The sequence below is a fragment of the Spea bombifrons genome, chromosome 3 (genome assembly GCF_027358695.1).
Source record: "Spea bombifrons isolate aSpeBom1 chromosome 3, aSpeBom1.2.pri, whole genome shotgun sequence".
In the NCBI taxonomy this organism is placed as follows: domain Eukaryota; kingdom Metazoa; phylum Chordata; class Amphibia; order Anura; family Pelobatidae; genus Spea; species Spea bombifrons.
In genome coordinates this window covers 11,760,527-11,777,445 of record NC_071089.1, presented here as the reverse complement: position 1 = coordinate 11,777,445, position 16,919 = coordinate 11,760,527, and positions in this window count along the sequence as shown.

Below are 16,919 nucleotides of genomic sequence, written 5' to 3'. Positions count from 1 at the left end.
TTGTAATTAATTAACAATAAATCAACAAAAAAAAAAAAATAATAAAAATGATAATAAAAAAATTTATATATATATATATATAATTACAGCAGCACCGGGAATCCAGGTTTCTCCACGAAAAGAGCTTCTTCATTTGCTCCTCAATTTTATTATTTACAAGAATGAAGACATGATCTGTAATTTGTGATTAAAAACAACATTTCAAAAAACACACACATAAACTGATTTAACATATATTTGGGCACAATTTAGGCCCCGCTTTATTGTAGGTAGGCTGATAAAATATTTGCGTGATGCTGTCCTTTAACACACAGACGATTATGTAACGAGGCTGAGAGAGTTGATAGGGGATGGTTGGATCACCTGGAGCTGAGGACATTGCCCGGCGTCACTAAAATCCTCAGCAAATACTTACCCAGCTAAAGCCGTATCATTATTCTTTTTCTGATAAAGTCCGGGGCAGAAAAGATTAAATACTCGGCTTAACCAACTCACACTAACTCATGGAAATGGCCCTAAAATTAGCTTTGCTAAGTGGTTAAGGATCTTGTTTGTAAAGCAGCATCATGGAGCAAAATTTTCATGCAAATATAAAGATAAAGACAAAAATATATGGCTTTAAACAGGTTGGGTCCACCATTTTTTAACAACATCAGATTATTATTATTATTATTATCATTATTATTATTTGATATATATATATATATATATATGTATGTATGTATGTATGTATATATATATAGCACCAGCAAATTCCACAGCACTGTACAATAGTTAAACAGGACATAATAAGTAGCGCATCATGTAACAATGTGGACTTCCAGAAACAAAGGTAAGGAGGGCACTGATCAAGTGAGATTACAATATACAAATATCTTGTTTAAGCTCATTTGCATATGGGGCAGTAGACGGATATCTAACTTGGATTTCCAATGGAAGGATAAAGTAGATCAAAGTGTTAAGATCTTTCTGTTCTCTCATTTTGATGCCCTCTTTTATTTCAGCCAGCTCTCTGTCTTACTTAACTTTACTTTCATTCGCATATTCTTAGATTTCAGACCAACTGGCTTCTTAAATGTCCCTCCTTATAATTGCCCCTGATTGCTTCAGCGTGCCTTTCATGTTTATTGGGCAATTTTCCAAAGGGAAGATTCCCCCCACCTGCAGGACCACAGAAATCCAACATGATTTATAATCTGCTGTCAGTGGCACAACATATACATTGCTTTTTAATTCCATACATTTACCCTGTAAATACAGCTCAGGTTAAAAGATTCCATGTGAAATCTAGACTTATTACGCTTCACCTACTTAATGTTGATTTTCACAGCCTAGCTTTTGCTGGTTTTAACGTGTATATAGAATTAATGAGCTCAGAACGATAAAAAGCCAATCAGAACACAGATGTGATTTAAAATTCCACAAATTTAGGGATGTAACAAAGTACAGGAGGAGAAATGTTAGAATAAGAGATCATAATCTAATATTAAAGGGTCAGAGGTTTAGACATAATGTAAGGAAGGTTTACTTTACCAAGAGGGCGGTAGATAAATGGGACAGCCTCCCATCAGAAGTGGTAGAGGAGAATACAGTAATGGGGTTTATACATGCATGGGATATGGCTCCTGAATCTAAGACAAGACCGACGACTTATTAAGCTCTGAATCTTTATATCAGGTAGAACAAGCATAGCATGTAAAAACTTGACACAGACAAGCTTTTCTCTCTCTCTCTATATATATACATGTAATATATATATATAATATAATAAAGCTTGACTACTTTTAGTTTTGTGTCCGCACGTCTGTGATATATTGCTTAAAGTGCTAGGGCGGATTTTACCACTCAAGTCTGGTACTGGCTGTTTAAAACAGATAAATTGGACCCTGGCACTTTACGCAATAAAGGAGTGCGGACTCAGCAGTTAAGGTAGTCAAGTGTTATTACAGTATATTTGGCTGTGGCTGTTCCCAAAAAGCTGGAAGCATAGCATTGTCCAAACTTGGTATTTCCCCTTCCGCACACCAAGACATTTTGGATGACCCTATGCTTCCAACTTTGTGGGGACAGTTTGGAGAAGACCCTTTTCTATTCCAGCATGACTGTGCCTCAGCGCACAAAGCAAGCTTCATAAAGACATGGTTGGATGGGTTTGGTGTGGAAGAACTTGACCGGCCGCACAGAGCCCTGACCTCTACCCCATCGAACACCTTTGGGATGAACTGGAACGGATGTTTATATATATATATATATATATATATATATATATATATATAAATACTGGTGGTAAAAGAAAAATAGCATTAGTACACATAGAAGAATGACGTTTTATATTTGCTACTATTTAAAATCTCAGCGGGAGAGATATTTGTAGCAATCACAATGGATACCCCCGTACTTTTGTTGTATCCAAGCAATATACACCCACTTTTGCACCCACACTATCTGCATTATTTACAACGAGAGATTTGACCCCACTAATGAACTCCTTCTAGCACAGGGCCATTTCAGAGCTGATACTATCATTCCAGCCTGCTGGGATACACTAACAGCAGAGGAATCAATCTTCCCCCCATGACACTGTACACTGCTTCACAATGAACCGTCGTTTGTCATGTATAAGGCACCTCAGGGTAGAGGTTGTCACGGAGCAAGCTAAGACTGTAAACTCTGTAATTACTACAAAACAAAAATACTTTTGTGACTGGCTCATACATTTGCCCACGGTGTGTTTTTTTAAATTAATATTATTTGTTGATTATTTAAATGTGTATTTGGTTTTCAGACACAGACGTTAATGAATAAACAATCGTAACTAATCCTTCTGGCAATAATGTTTTAAAATATTTCCTTTAATTTTTAGGTACAGTGTCTCAAAGCATAAACTCTGTTGTCCGCATTGCCCACAGCCAAATGCCCCTTAATCTACTCTGAAGTCAGTATAGTGCATCTCATTCTTCTTGGAAGCTGATTTGGTGGTTCTAGGTAGGCGTCTCAGCGTCTTTTTTTTTCTACTTCTTCTAAATACGTTGTTTTCTCTGATCAGACTAATTTACCTGTTGATGGGAATCATATAAACATTGAGTATTTGGACTAGGAGAATGTTTTATATAAAGATGAAGGCCCTTCTTAAGTTCCAAAATAGAAAACACAATACTGACTGAATTAGATGGTTGGGTCGGGCGCCATTTTTAATCATTGTGTCACCTTGCCCGTGTTTCCATTAGGGCTGCAACTAACAATTATTTTAATAATCGATTAGTTGGCCGATTATTTTTTCGATTAATCGATTAATCGGATAAAAAAAAACAATATGCAAATTTTTCGTTTATTTAAAATAATTTTATGAACTGGATGTTAAAAAACAACTTAAAATTTACATTAACCCAGCACCCAGCACTTTGCACCCAGCCCTGGCACTTTGCACCCAGCACTTTGCACCCAGCACTTTGCCCCAGCCCTGGCACTTTGCACCCAGCACTTTGCCCCAGCACTCAGCACTTTGCACTTTGCCCCAGCCCTGGCACTTTGCACCCAGCACTTTGCACCCAGCACTTTGCACCCAGCCCTGGCACTTTGCACCCAGCACTTTGCCCCAGCCCTGGCACTTTGCACCCAGCACTTTGCACCCAGCCCTGGCACTTTGCACCCAGCACTTTGCACCCAGCACTTTGCCCCAGCCCTGGCACTTTGCACCCAGCCCTGGCACTTTGCACCCAGCACTTTGCACCCAGCACTCAGCACTTTGCCACAGCCCTGGCACTTTGCACCCAGCACTTTGCACCCAGCCCTGGCACTTTGCACCCAGCACTTTGCACTGTGCCCCTGCACCCAGTCTCCAACTCTGCCCTGGACCCAGCCCTGCCCCCACATTCTGCCCTGCACCCACACTTACACCCTGCCCTGCATCCCCACCCCCACTCTGCCCTGCACCCACACTCACACCCTGCCCCCCACCCCCACTCTGCCCTGCACCCACACTCACACCCTGCATCCCCACCCCCACTCTGCCCTGCACCCAGTCTTCTGACCTGCCCCCCCACCCCTGCACCCACACTCACACCCTGCCCTGCATCCCCACCCCCACTCTGCCCTGCACCCAGTCTCCTACCCGGGCCTTCACCCCCACCCCCACTCTGCCCTGCACCCACACTCACACCCTGCCCTGCATCCCCTGAAACCCCACCCCCACCCCGCCGTGGACCCCCACTCCGCCGTGGACCCCCACTCCGCCGTGGACCCCCACCCCCGCGAATCGCTCTGTTCGAATGGAGCCACTCGCACAGAGTGATTCGCACATAGACATAAAGAATACTTACCTCCGCTACGGACTCGTTCCACTTCCAAGCTTCAAGTTTAAAACTTTATTGAAGTCTTGATTGAAGCGCGTCACATCCGTCACGTAGCTAAAAGAAGGCGGAGACTGCAGAGCGTGTAGCAGAAGCGGGGAACGCTCGCGGAGGTAAGTAAAAGGAGCCGAGTGCTCCAACAACGAATCAATCACTCGATTAATCGATAACGGAAATCGTCGACAACGATTTCCGTTATCGATTATTATCGATTTTATCGATTCGTTGTTTCAGCCCTAGTTTCCATCTTTACCCATTACCACTGTCTCAAAAGATTTAGTCTCACCACCATTCTGAAGATCTACTGTAGGTTTCTGAATGAAGCCACATTGCCTATGCTAAAGCCAGAAATGTTACTTGCTAACACAATGTTTGTGGTGTCTTCACAACTCCAGTCCATTTATTTTGAGAAGATATTCACTGTTACCATTGTCATTTTCTTGTACAGAACTTGATGATATTATATGCAGTCTATATGCACCTCCCTAGATATGCTAGATATAACCCTTCTCATGTCTTAATTTCTCCACAACATGTCTTGCCAAACTAGACCACAATACATTTTTTGTAGAATTCTGGAACCTATTTTGTTTACTGTGCATTGTGAAATCTGGTCTTAGAGACTATACAGCAAGTGAAATAAGAAGCAGACCAAAGCCTGTAAAGCATTTCAGACAATTGCAACATCAAAGTAAATGAATATAGCTGTATTGGGTTCAAGAGAAGATAGCATCTGTAGTCGCTGTTGCTTCATTTCATTGGGCCTACATAGAAAAAGATGTAAAAGAGACCACTGATGTCCTGAAAACACTATGTGACATCACATTCTTCAATGGCCCAATAAATGGTATAAACTTTGACCTGGACCTTTAAAGGGCTGAACAGAGGGAATCCAAGCCCTGTCACATTCAACATTCGCTTAGTGCGATGGGGCCTGTGCCCTATTGTTTAGAAAGGGCCCTTCCGACCTGGGCAACTCCAAAGGAGCAGACTTCATTAGCATTACCATAAAGATTGAGCTCAGTGTGGTGTTTTAGCAGGGGAAGTCACGCAAAATACCATATGACCAACAACAATGGCGGCCTCCAGGTCTGCAGATAAGGAATGTTTATTGGAGCAAGCTGAGATAAAACCAGGTTTTTGTCAATGCCGATCTACTGTATACAGCACTGGGGTTTATGCTCAAGAAGAAAAACATTTTTCCATGGGACTTCCCTTTTTAGGAACTGACAGGTTGAATGCTCCCCAAATTCTCTTTTAGTGACTGCCTTTCATTCCTATGTTTCCTGGTATCAGAGAAAGTAAAGTATAATACTGTTATACTATTTTAGTGGGGAACATGGGTATCTTGGCTCATAATACAGGATTATGTGCCAGAATGATGCAGCATATTTAGAACTATACAAATATTTATAATATTGAAATCTGCCTTGTGGATTACGAAAAAGAACAATCTGTGCCTTGTATATATAATATTGACAAAGGTTGACTTTGTGATGGACACAAGAGGTTTAATAATGCTGTAGTTGGACGCCAACTGGCATTGTGCAGAGGCCAGTATTAAACAATCTCACGTTCTGCATAGAAACCATGAAATTAGCCAGGTATGTACTTACAAACTTGAAACATCACAAATTTAAACTAATTAACATTTCCCCTCATTGACCATGATCAAGTCATGATTTTTAGGCAATATACCGCTGACCTGCCTAGCTGCCCTAGTGTCCTTGCCTCTAGCCATACTCCAAACACAGTTGTCCCGACTTGGATACCTTTAATGCTGGGGGGTATGATATACATTCTGGTTTATTCATTTGGTTCTCCAGGCGAGGTCTTGAAAAGAGAAACTTACTTGGAGATGTGTGGGTTGTACTTCTAGGGAACCAGTTCAGTAAGACTCTTATTGTAGTATCAGTAAAACAATCGGTTATGTTCATATTCTTGTTATTTTGTTACTTTTCAACCAGCAACTCATTGTAAGAACATTGAAGGGAAATTATGTATTGCACCCTCTTCCTAGTAATACCAATAAGAGCTTCCTCACATTTACAAACAAACACTGCTGATATTCCTAGACTGCATTACAATTTCTAAGAAGGGTTGTTTAGACCAAGTTGCGAAAGCCTACCATTTCTACATCTGAACTGATCTGACTATATTTTAAATTGAAAATATGTATCACCACTTTAGTGATTTATTTATTCATTATTATTAATAAGATATATTTTGACTTTGGCATGTTTCAATACAAATAAGCAAAGTGTGTTCTGCCCTTTTTTTGGGTCCACTAGATATGTACGTACTTTGAATGGCGGGTTACCCAGCAATAGTCATTTAGCCAAACCAAATTGGCTAAAGCTGTACCTTCTTTCCATATCTGATAGAGAGATACTCAGGGTGTGTGCCTAACATTAAAATAAAAAGGCAAGGAGTTTGTTAACATACCATAGGCTCATACTTTGAGCAAAATTGCCTTTGTTCGCTCCATAATCTAAGTGAGCACTAATTTAACACACTCAGTAACACACTTCCGTACACAAATACCGTATTTAGATACAAAGCTGGACACATACGCAGGTAAGGTCCCTCGATACAGCTTGTAGGGGGCCCCATGATTTTCGGTTACTCAGCCACTGTGGTTGGAGATTTAGTTTGGCTACAGAGTTTAATGATGCGGCGGTAAATAATGACACTTGTCAAACATAATTGCACTAATGATCTTGTGAACGTTGCGACTGTTCTTTCATAGCTGGTTTCATATTGAAGAGCGTGTATCAGCTCTTTGCATCTTGTGTGAAACAGGCTTTGCTGGCATAAGCGCCACCTTTGAAATATTCTTTTTTTTATTGGAAATTGCTTGGAGGCATTAACTGGATGGGAAAGAGACCAGGAGAGCAATTTTCCAATAATTACACGCATCACTACGTTATTATTTATGCATGTATGCATCATATGTAATCAAGAGAATATTCATTTGAATGAATATCTTGAGTGCAGATCATGTCAAATCTGTTAGCCCTACCTTTTATCTGTCGGATATGTAAATCAATGATTTCTTGTAAAAGCATAGGATAAGTGTAGACAGGTATAATTGTCAGCTGAGAATCTGTTACCTGTAACTGCAGAATGCTCTCCTTTGGCTTAGGGCACCAGGTGCAGAAACACACAGAAAGGCAGACGTTGTTTCTTGGTATTAAGGACTTAGCCCTCTAGAATACGTGCGTGTTATTGATATGTAGGAAAGCTGCTATGGTGTAGACGTGAGGAATTTAGCTGGAAAACCTATACTATCGTTACACAATCTGAGTCTATATTTGGAATTGTGAAGAAGTGCTTGTTTCAATGAGTGGAGAGAAGGCATCCATCTGGACATTGGTTCAAGGAGATATTAATCCAGGGCAAATCCACAGGTACCTTCCAAGTGCCAATGAATGCCTGAAGATCATGAGTGTTTTACATGGCAATCTCTCTATGGTAGTAAGTCCATGGTGACCACATTTTGACCCTAGGAACAATGAAGCAAACTAGATTTGATTCACTGTGCTATTATGAGTAGAACCTGTATTAGAGGGGTATGTACAAAATAAAAAAGCAAGTGTATGTACAAAATAAAAAGTGTTCTCCAGGTTAAGCACTGCTCCCCAGGTAGTCTTGGGGAGTTTCTTCTTTCCCCGGGCAGGGGAGTAGTGCCCACGTCCACCCTCCGCCAAATATAGGCTATCTGGCTAGGCCAACCTTCCATGAAGCCACTTCTCAGGGCAATTCCCAGGTATGGCCAGATCCACACCAGAGTTTTTAATGTATCCAGGTAGCATTTATGTTCCAACAGGGCCGGCACTGAGTGGATTGTCTGTAAATTGTGTTTTGGATTGCTTTATTACTGGAGCACCAGGCTAGGCTTACGCAAGACCATGGTCTGTGGGTTGTCATCCCTTCCCTGAGCAGATGGCTACTACACATAGTGTTTCTCATAGAACTTTGGGCCTTCAGTTAGTTGTAAAATAAATCCATTTAAATAAATGGGTTACCTTGACATTCTGTTTCTTACTGAAAGGTTAACTTACAACAATGCATGTGGGTAGGGTTATGAGAGCTTAATGCTCCACTCTGAAGAACTAATATTTCTCGATTATTGTGGGATTAAGGACATGACTTAAGTTTTTGATGAACGTAGGAGTTGTTCATCCCCTAAACTAAGTCTGACACAATATTGTCTCCCAACTAAAAGTTAGTGCCAAATTTTTTTTTTACATATAATTACATTAACTGTCTGTTTTTCTCATGGGTCAGGTAAGGTAATGTTAATTTCTCATTAGTATTGATAGTTAAATGATATACCAAGAGTTGATGAATAATCATCTTCCTGAACATCAAAGCAAAAAACGCATTTATTTCCTAAATTATTTCTATTGTGGAAGAATTGACATTGTCTGTGTATGGAAAGTATTTCATATCATTAGGGCCAATCAAATAGGATGGCTTGTACCTTGATTATATCTCACACAAGACCATGTGAACCGCACACGCAAGACCATGTGAACCATGGAATTTTACTTTTTTTCGCACTTTCATCCTGCCTCATGCCATTTTTTAAAATTGTTTAATGTACAAGACTCCTCAAAAGAAATTAAATGTTCAACAAGTGAGAATGATCTCCCCCCAAATTATCTGTTATTTTCATTGCCTTATGAGGCAGTAGAATATGGTGCAGATTATTATGAGGCCTCACAGTGCTTCTATTGTCCTGTCATTTGTGCCTTAGAGAAGGAGTCCCAAGGACATTTTTTTGGACTCTGTGAGGGAGCAGGAAGATCCATGTCTGTGTTGCCATTGATCTCTCTTTTATTTTTAACCCAGCCAGCCTCTGGCACTAGCAGGCAGTGTACAGACACAGAGGGGGTGAAGTAGTGGTATTCTGTAGGCAAAGCATGTTGTATCGTCATTATTATTTATTGTTTTTTTTATAGTGACATCAAATTTCGCAGAGCTGTACAATGGGTAACCAGGACATAACATAACTGACAGAAACAGGTAAGGAGGGCTGTGTTCAAACGAGCTTACAATCTAGAAGTCCAAGCACAGGACTCCTTAATTCTGGTATGTATGTAGGTATGTATGTATGTATGTATGTATGCAGTCTGCGTGTTGCCAAAGGCTCGTTTGATGGGTCATGACTCATGATTGCAGAACCTAGTACCCAGAGTCCATAGCAAAGCAGCTAGGAACGATGGACATCTGTTATCAATATAAGGACCGCAACTCAGGCCCTCCATCAGAAGTCTTGGAGCCCAGTACAATCAGAAGGTGCGACACGTAGGGTGGGCCAGTACAACATGAAGGGTGGGCCAGTCCCCCTGGTTGTCCGGACCCTGTGCACAGGGACTGACTGTACCCCTCTGATGGCGGCCCTGCCCCCATTAGACTGGTGGAAAATAATGCAGTAATTTAAAATCATAATTATATACATTCTAATGAATTATATAAAAGTGTTTCCAACTAAGCATGCACATACATAATACATGAGTAAAGTGTAATATATATAATCTGATTTGCATAATCTCTTTATTACAGCATAATGCTGATGTTGGATTTATAATATGTTGGATGGTAAAAAGACATACCAAGAACCATACAAAACGTAATTAAATATGAAATCGAGCATGCAATTAACTACATTCTGCTTCACATCAGCATTACTACTAATTGTGTAAAGTCACGCAGTATTTTATTCAATTACACAAACATAGACACAGTAAGGAATTAATAAGTGACATACCATTATCTCCGGTCACTACCTAGAATTCTTATCATACACATTGTTCTTCCCGCATAAAATAAAAACAGATATTGGTCCCAGAGAATTCATGGGCTTGCATGCAGACTCCCGAAACTCCCCAATGTCAGGCAATACAAGGCTAATTTCATTTACATGTCTGTTCGTTTGAAAGGTCCCACTGTAGCTGCAGCCTTTGCTTTAATTGAAATCATTGTGGCATAATTTCACTTCCAGACAAGTTTACAATGCATTGTAAGAGTTAACGAGACTGATCATGTCCCCGATCAAGACAAATTTAGAGGAACAACTGTGACTATGAAGTCTTATTTCTTGCATATAAAATTAATTTGGTACATATAAAGTAAGCATGAAATGCCCCGGGATTATTTGCCTTGCATATTGAAGCGTAACTCCATATTTTCCCTCGGGCGTTTCCAGACTGGAACCAAAAGAGCCCCATTCTGTGTCCTCGCACTTCTGCCTTACTGCTCAGGAAGTCCATTGATAGGGAGACAGAAGTCCAGTTTATATAAAATGTTATATTAATGTAATAAATGAATGAGAAACTCCACAGTTTCCCCCTAACGAGTGCCTTCTTCGTCCAGTGTCCTCAAACTAAGACCTGCACATGGAATCAATGATGAGCATTTATTGTGCATGTCCTCTCATGGTTTCAACAAAAGGCCCTTTAAATGTGTGCCAGGACTGGAGATAGAAACCCAAATATCCATGAATAGAGGTCTATCTCATTCATTTCTTCTCATGCCTTTCATTATCTATCTATCATCTATCTTTCTTCTGTCTGTCTATCTCTGTTTCTTGATGTCTGTCTTTTAGCACACCAAGCCATTGATTAATATCTCTACATTTATGAAAGGCACAGTTATATTTTGATGAATTTATTTTTAATATTTAATAGGAGGCGCTCATTATATCAATCATATATGCATCAATCTGAAAATTATTTTCATATTAAATACAAATGAGCACAGTCACCTAATTATTAATTGTGTTTAGTGGGGCATTTATTTTCTAGGAAATATTAACATATGTTTATTGAATAAGTATATTAAGCATATTTTGTTATAACACATTTATTCAGAGTGCCAGCAGATCATACAATAGGGGGGCAATGAAAAATAACATTAAAACCAACAATACACAGTTTGGCAGTAAGAAAATACACATCATACCACAGTTTTTTTTTAAAAATGATTATTATCAGACTGAAAATATATATTTTTTCAAAAATAATTTGCCATCTTTTTGTAGTAGTCATGTGTATGTTTTCTAGCTTTGTTATCTTATCCCAATCTGCTAGACAAATAGAATAGCTCAGTCTTATTCACCTAGCTGGACACAGTGACTAATAAAAGTTTATGGTGGAACAGACTTCATGAGCACTGCAATAAAGAATCAGCTCAGTGTGGTGTTTGAGCAGGAAAGTCACCCAAAGTATCACATGACTGACAACAACGGAGCCTCCGGATCTGCAGATAAAGGAAGCGTATTTGAAAAAAAAATCAAATAAAACCACTACTGTATACAGCGCTGGATTTATGCTCAAAAAGAAAAATATTTTTTTCCATAGGACTTCTCGTGTAGGCTATGGAACATCATTCAACTACCTTTTTGAATGATTTTTGACTTAGGACAATGTTTTTGAAGTCATTATAAAAATTCACCATTGCAGGGTCATGAATCATTATGAGGGTGGGGTATTTCCTATAGCCCATAGTAAATTAGGGGCCCATGGGCTCAAGAACTAGGAGGAATGGAGGGATGGATCATGGTCAGAATTTGTTACCAGGTGTGCAGCAAAACAGGGCTTTAGAATATAGAGAGACGGTTGGTTCCTGACAAAGATGTTCATGCCGGATATATTGTCTGAACAATATAATTTAAGATTTCATCAGACGTCTGCAGCAGCTGGTTATTCTATGACTCTGTTCAAGATGCTGCCTCGGTAAACCTCGTATGCAGCCGAATCAATTACATATTTTTAATGGAAAGCATTACAGATGACATATTTCATTACTTATTTTTTTAGTTCTGTCAGTTGCCCGAGTTCTATTAAATGAGTTCTGATAATGCCCTTATTTCTATGTCGTGTTTATTTCCGTTTGCTGTCGTTGATGTCAGTCAAGCCATTTAGTATTTTCTTAAACAGGAGTCTACTGGCTGAGATTAATTCTTACCGTCTTTTCATATTAGGCTATAGAATACAGCAACATTGCTGATACCAGGTCTGCCCTGTGGGAGCTCGCCCTCTTCTGGGGAGGGGGTTTATGTGGGGGCAGGACTGGCCACACATGGGGAAGGCCTAGCCCCAGTCATCATTTAGTGAGAGGAAATTGGGCAGGGACAGGAGGGGAAATAGGCAGAACATGGATGGGGAGTGGGTGTGAAAAGGCCACAAAGGATCCAGAGTCAAACCCCAAGAGTTTGCATGCATGGATATATGGATGTATGTGCATGCGCAGAGCAGGAGCATTATTATTTTTATCTGGTGTCTCCTCAGATACGTGAGACAGTCCTTGGACCCAGAACATAAGGTTTTTTGGAAGAGATGCACAGGACAATAAATTAAGGGGAAATGCCATGTAAAAAATATTTTTCTCATTGAGCACCCCAGTGCTTTATACAGTAATGTAGGTCGGTATTGACATAAACCTCGTTTATATATATTTTTTTCCAATAAAATTTGCAGACCTGGAGGCTGCCATTGTTGTTGGTCATGTGATATTTTAGAAGACTTTCCCTGTGCAAACACCACACTAAGTTGATTCTTTATGGCAGTGCTAAAGAAGTTCTGTCTTTATTGGCATGAATTGAATTGCATCCTTTTTAGGTTGGTACAGATATATTATTATTATTATTATTATTTGGATGATCAAAATACATTTTTAACAGCATTTAAAACTTGGAACCAATATATTCCACATTCCCATTTCTGGATTATCCCAGTATCTGAATTGTTCTGTAATATTTAGTCACATATTGTCATTCTAGAAAACATGCTGTAGAGAAAGGTACTAAGGAACCTGAGAACCAGTACTATATGTTACACTTATCTTTCCCTTCCCTGAATTATATTGATTACTTCCATTTGGCAGACATTTTAATCAGGCAGGGCAGAGTTGGAAACCTTGCTCTACACTCCCTATTTAATTAAGAGAAACCCAACCATTCTCACGGAGGCTGCAACATTTTCCAAAACAAATGACCCATAATGTAAATGACATGTATAACTTCTATCCCATGATCTGACTTAACACACACCCAGGATCACATGCAGCCAGCTCTCTCATGCAGTTTCATCGCCAGGGTATTTCTGCCATACATTGCTTTCTAGTTCAAGTTCATTGCATGTAAATTCAATAAAATGTTATGTAAATTACCTCTTTTTTGGAAAAAAAAATTAATAAAAAAATAAAAAAAGAATGCAATCTTCAAAGGGAGGTTATTGCTGAATGAGACATTGGACTATAAAAATATAATATTATTATTATATTTTATGAATATAGCACTAATTATTATGCAATGCTTCTTACAGTACATACATTCAATGTATGAGAAAAATATTTCATCAATGTAATCTTTGGTGAATGCTTGTACACGATTCCTATTAGCTACTAAGTAGTTACTTAGCATGTGAGGGCTTCTGCTTTGATGAAAGGCATAATTTACAGCCGCCCGTGCAGACCGTTTCATATAGGTAACATATAGGTGACCTAGGCAGGTAGTGAGCCGGCACCTCTCTGAAGTTCTCGTATGTATTAGGAAGCAAGTACATACCGGATATATATATATATATATATATATATATATATATATATATATATATATATACTGGAAATAGGGTTCACCTAGGGCTCTAGAGGCCATAAGTTTTACATGGGGGTTAGTCCCCCTAATTTTTGCACTACATTAATGTATTGGGCTTTTTATACTGACAGGTCAACTCTGAAAACTGGCCCTCTCAGCAATTATATAGGGTAACCACTAGCAAAAATCCTGTTTCCTTCCATTTTATTGGGTCATGTGATTGTTTTAAGTATTACTGTGTCTCCAAGAGGCCATTGCTCCAGCGATGTGGCTAGTAGTCTGCCTGAAATTCCATTACATGTTACAGAGGTTTGGCATCAACCAAGAGATAACATGACTTCAAGTTTGAATAAGAAGACACACAACCAGGTCCTTAATTTTGAACCTCTGAAGTCATTCTCCCCTCGAAAGAACATACGACTTCAAAAAGCCAACAGAGAAGAACCACTTAAATCCTTAAGCGAAGAGGACACATGAGCGGGGCACTCAAAAGCCCGCTATTCTTGCCAGGAACTTTGTTATGTATCTGCTATCCACCACTTCTTTATTTTGTACAGTGCTGTGTAATATGTTAGCGCTTAATAAATAAAAGATAATAATAATAATAAAATTGCTGTTAAAAGGTCAGCTCACCTCCCTAAACAAAAATCTTTGGGCACCGGGTTCCACTGTGGCATTTTCAGTGCATTTGCAACACAGGTACGATGAAAAAAATAAAAAATAAAAATCATAGGTAAACATGCAAAACTATAAAAAAGGAGGTGTCCAAGTATTCTTGCTTCTGACATTACATAACATATACCAAGGAGGGGGTTTCCATCATTACTGGATACAAATGACTTAATCTGAAATTGTCTTTCAAACTGGGGGGGTCACATAGCTGTTTTCATGGAAAATAAGGAAATTTGTAGCAGTAACATATTTGCAAAAGAGTTTTCTAATGAGCAATTATCCTTTTAAACGTAAACTTGGATTAGTGAACACAACGTGCCAATGGAACACTGGAATGATGGGAGTGATAAAGGGCCTCTGTACGCCTATAAAGATATTCCATTAAAAAAATCAGCCGTTTCCAGCTACAATAGTCATTTATAACATTATCACCGTCTGCGCTGGATTTCTGATCAGTTTCATGTTTTTTTTATGGACAAAATTTGGACAAAACATTTGAACAGTAGTGTATGTCTGAATTGTCTTTTTTTTGTTTCAGAAGCATATTCAGGTCTTGAACACCAAATATTTACATGAAAGTACTGGAAGATCACATGAAAAAATGCAGTAATATAGTTTTAAAATCTAATATCCTTTTTAATCCAATTCAGACAAAACTTTAGTTTTCAGCTCCAGAGTCATAAAGACTTGCATTGTTTGGTAAGCATTTTCAGACAAACATGTTACCCGCATGAACCCATTCCCCTTAACTATCTTATTTTGCTTTCAAGTTTTCATTCCTAGCTCCTGCTATGACATTTCAAAGCCTGGCATGGCACGATTCATTATTTTAACCTCAGATAACTACGCAATGCTCATCGGTGCTGATAACCTCAGTGTTTTCATAAACAAGATTAAAGGGAGCATACATGAAAAAATGCCTGCTTATTTAAAAACAGGCAAGCAATCTATCACGATGCTGCAATAAAGCAACCCCAGCTTATCTTATTTTTTGAAGATTTTATACAAAAGAAGGCCTGTTTCATACACTCATGTGTCAATGTTTCCACTGCCCACTCATTATTACTAATCCTGACCCAAGGAAAGGGGATTTCATGACCCCTGCACACCCCAATTCCGAGCAAATGAGCCCCCTTTTGTCATGCATACGTGTAAAATAATTTACACCAACCACAGAATAAAAACCTGAGGCAAAGTGGATGTTGAATTGGCCACGGCATTTATTTACCAAATGCCGCAACATTTCTTTATTAACGAATGAAGTAGGAAAGCACCAGCACATTAACATGCAGTCAAGCTTTTACTTCTCATTACCAAAGAGTTAACATCTCCATTCAAATCTCCACCTTCCTATCTTCTTGATTATATCCTCCAATCCCCATCCAGCTTCCTGTGTAGCCGTACCTATTGCAAAAGAATGTGGCCCAAATTCCTCAGCAGGCAAATCCACTCCTTCCAAACACTTCCTGAAAACTACCACAAACTGATGTCTAGACAGCGTGCTGCCATCCACATGTAATAGTAGCGGACCGCTACCCCACAGCCGCTGTGCTAGATATCCCTGTAAACATTACAGCGAGCCCTTAAACTTTTAAACTCCTTATCTGCCTTAGAAATCTGAACTAAAGTGACAACCGGCTCGCATGAAAAACACACATCTTGGAACGGCAACCCCCTATTTGAACGAGCGTTAGCTCCCACTAGTTCCCCAATTCACAAGGCCTCAAAAAAAAGCTAGAACAAAAGTTATACTGAAAAGCTCCTCCTCAAACTTCGACCAACATACGGTCTTTAGCTTATCATAAAACTGCCACAACAAACTGGACACCTCTGATCCACTAGCCTATAATTGCCCTAACTCATTCTCCTTCCTTGACACCGATTTAGCCCGTGCAAACTCCACGCCAAAGAACCACAATAGAACTGCTAATAGGGCATCAAGGGTCATGGGGTTCCTGACCTCCCCCAACAATAACTCCCAATCCAACCTAACGGCACACGTTGTGGGTACCAGAGATTGGGAGATCTGACTCAGGACTACATCAGGATCGACATCCAGCCTCTATATCCATTCAGTCATGTCCATGCCCACGGGTTACTTCTCCGGACCCAAGTTGCAGAACCGGTCCCATTTCTGCTGAGACAAAGCATCAGAAATTTCGTTATCAATCCCAGGAACATGAGCGGCCCAGACCCAAAAATGTAGCTGCAAACACCGCAACAGAAGTGCCACAGTAAGCGACTAAGCAGCAAAAAGAAGAAGATAAGTGAGTAATGGGATGAATCACACTCTA